General features: G+C 44.1%; 1 protein-coding gene across 1 annotated transcript in view; it reads right to left on the reverse strand.

Annotated features, from left to right (window-relative positions):
* NDUFAF6 (NADH:ubiquinone oxidoreductase complex assembly factor 6) overlaps nt 1-898 on the reverse strand; it is a 20117-nt gene extending 19219 nt beyond the window's left edge. The window contains exon 1 of the mRNA XM_023743608.1: nt 791-898. The gene's annotated coding sequence lies outside the window, so the exon portion shown is untranslated. The remainder of the gene's footprint in view (nt 1-790) is intronic.
* Between the last annotated feature and the right edge of the window lie 2754 nt (nt 899-3652).

Here is a 3652-nt window from a genome sequence, read left to right on the forward strand (position 1 = left end):
GCAAAATAGTATGGGTGAGGGGTGAGGTTGACTATAAAGGGAATTTTTTGGTTGCTGGAATTGTTTTCTCATGACTATGGTGATGAGTACATGACTATGCATTTTTCAAAACCTATAGAACTGTACACCACAAAAAGTATTACTATATGGACATTTTAAATAAACTCATTCATTCACTAAGTAATTATTTTACAGTCTCCTTCACTCACTACTAATTAAGAATGGCCTTGTGAGATTCAGGCAAGAAGCACCAATGCATGCTAAATCTAGGGGATAAATATTTAAAAACTGAGTTTAATTGATATGTAACAGTACATTAGTTTCATGTATACAACGTGATTTGATATATGTATATATTGTGAAGTAATCACCACAATAAGTGTAGTTAACATCCATCAGTACACAGTTATAAACCTTTTTTTTCTTGTGATTAGAACGTTTAAGATCTACTCTTAGTAACTTTCAACATACAATACAGTATTACTAGCTATAGTCATCATGCTGTACATTACATCCCCAGGACTTACTCATTTATAACAAAGCTTGTACCTTTTGACCACCCATTTCACCCATATCCCAGCTCTGTCACTGGCAACCATCAACCTGGTCTCTGTATCTATGAGTTTGGGGGCTTTGTTTTCTTTTGTCTTGCTTTAGATTCCATATATGAGACCATATGGGATTTGACTGTCTTTGTCTGACTTATTTCACTTATATTTCTTTATTGTTCAGCATTAAACACGTTATATCACCATTTTTGCAATAATTTTAAAGGAATTTTAATACCAGCCTGAGCCAGTTCCACATTGAAGGCTCTCAGTGCAAAAGCAGAGCTTCTGGATTCTGTAGGAAGCAGCAGGGAGCATAAATAGCCTTCATAATCTCGTTTCCTGTAACAGATAGGCAAAAAAAAAAAAAAAAAAAAAAAAAAAAGACAGTTACTTTTGACTTCCAAACTGCACACAAAAAAATACTAACCAGAATTACCTGAAAATAATGAGGCTTCAATTCAAAAAAGGCCTGAAATTTCTTATATTCTATACCTGTTTCTCTACAGTTACTAAAAATGTATCTGCCTACAATCCCAGACCAGTTAAAAATAAGAAATAATTAATCTCCATTAATTTATTTTGCCTTATATAGTACTTATAATTTTAGTGGTTTCAGAATCACTTTGTAAGAATTCACATGAGCTACCAAAGTAGTTCCAGCAAGTCCTGGTATGAACTCGCAGTTTTTAATACATAGATAAATAAACAGATAAGACAGAAAGACAGAAAACAATAGAGGGGTGTGGGGGTGCTCGCATGTATGCACACCCACTTGTTTCCTAGCAATATCTGCTGAGTGAGCCTAGAAGCAATGCTACTCCTCCCACCTTGGCCACAGTATCAGCGAACACACCCAACACCTAGATCTTGGTTTCTAAATACCTTTCTCCACTGAAAAAACAAACAAACAAACGCTAAGAATCCTTGGAGGAAAGACTGACTCCAGGACTGGGGTGGGGAAAATACAAGATAAGCCTGAAACACCTTCTTGAGCAGAAAGAAATGTTCAAAGAATGAAGGGGTTTGTCAAAAGGACAAAGAAATGGACATGATCAAGTTCCCTTTGGCCACATCTGGGACAATTTGAACATCAAGAAATAATGACAGTTAACAGACTGTAACAGGACCCCATGAGCCTGTATCATAAATGAAAGAATAAATACCCCTGGCTGGTGTGGCTCAGCGGTTACGAGCATCAGCCTAGGCACAGGAGGGTTGTGGGCTCAATTCCAGGTAAAGGGCATGTACTACCTGGGTTGCAGGTTGGATCCCTGGTCCCAGTCAGGGCACGTGCAGGAGGCAACCAATAGATGTGTCTCTCTCACATCGATGTTTCTCTCTCTCTCTCTCCCCCTCCCTCCTTCCCTCCCTTCCACTCTTTCAAGAAATCAATGGAAAAAATATCCTTAGGTGAGGTTTAACAACAACAAAAAAGAATAAATAGGAAGGGAAGAAAACACTTAATAACCAGTACAACATCAACTGATAAACCTAGAAAACATGTTATTTTTTAATCTTCATTTGATAACTATCAAATAACTGATTCAAGCAAAAAAATCAATAAGTGTCTAGAAAAGTTAAATAGATGAAAGCTGGATAGAAATGGGATACTTATATAGTACTGAACTCCTCACTTACTAATCAGCATTCTTTTTTAAAATATATTTTATTGATTTTTTTACAGAGAGGAAGGGGGAGGGATAGAGAGTTAGAAACTTCGATCAGCTGCCTCCTGCACGCCCCCTACTGGGGATGTGCCCACAACCAAGGTACATGCGCTTGAACTGAATGGAACCTGGGACCCTTCAGTCCGCAGGCCGACGCTCTATCCATTGAGCCAAACCGGTTAGGGCCTAATTAGCATTCTTATTCATTAAACTTATAGGGGAGAAACTTGAAAGACACCTTCTCAACCAAGGAATAAAAAGTTCACATCCCAGGACTAAGATAAATCAATGTCGTGTGCTTCTTGACAGGATGCTAAGAAAGCACAGCAGGACTTGTCCAACACACCGGCCAGAAATGCATAAATCAGGAGGAAGCATTAAGTAAACCCAAATCGAGGGGTTCTATGAAGTAGCCGGCCTATTCGCTTTTAAAAACGCCAAGCTCAGAGAGAAAGCGGGGGAGCGGGTGGGGTGAGAGGTCACCCAACGGCCTCGTGTGTGTGCGTATCAGCATGACCCACGGACACCGGGCGGTGGGGGCTTGTCCTGGGGGCGGGAGGGACGGGGGAGGGTGTCAATGGGGGAGGGGGGGAGAAGGAGACACATGTCATACTTTAAACAATGAAAAACAAAAATAAAATTGACATGAACCTAAAAACAAAAACAAAGGTCAAGCTCATGAAAGACAAAGACTGAGAACCGGTTCCAGGTTGGAGAAAACGAAAGAGATGTAACAACGAAAGGTAGCACGTGATCCCAAATGTAACGAAGGACATAATAAGAATCACCAGCAAAATCCACACCGATTCTATGGGTTAGAATCAGTGTCTCAACCTTCTGGCCCTTTAAATACAGTTCCTCATGTTGTGACCCAACCATAAGATTATTTTCGTTGCTACTTCATAACTGTCATGTTGCTACTGTTATGAATCGTCATGTGAATATCTGATATGCAGGATGGTCTTAGGCGACCCCTGTGAGAGGGTCGTTCGACCGCCGAAGGGGTCGCGACCCACAGGTTGAGAACCGCTGGTTGGATGGTCACATCGGGTCCATTTCAATGCCCTAACTTTGACAGCTGCACCGTGACCACATGGGAGCGAACCCTGTGCCCGGTCCTCACGCCCCACGCCCCCTCTCCCGGAAGCCCCCCGCGCCCCCGGGACACAGGAGGGAGCGGTCCCGCCCGTCCTTCGGGGCCCCGATTTGCGGCCCGCCCCCCGCCCCAAGGCCGCCCCCGTTGTTCCCCACCTTCCCGGGGGGCAGGGCGGGGCCCCCTTCAGCTCGAGACAAGTAAGCGGCCCGGGCCCCCCCCCGCCGGGTTCCCGTTGGGTTGCAGGCAAGCTCCCGCCCCCGAGCCCGCGGGCCCCCAGGGGTCCGCGGCCCGGGGGCCCCATACTCGGGGCCCGCCGGGCGAAGGTGGCCCCCAGGCCC

This window comes from Myotis lucifugus, unplaced genomic scaffold, assembly GCF_000147115.1.
Source record: "Myotis lucifugus unplaced genomic scaffold, Myoluc2.0 scaffold_403, whole genome shotgun sequence".
NCBI lineage: Eukaryota > Metazoa > Chordata > Mammalia > Chiroptera > Vespertilionidae > Myotis > Myotis lucifugus.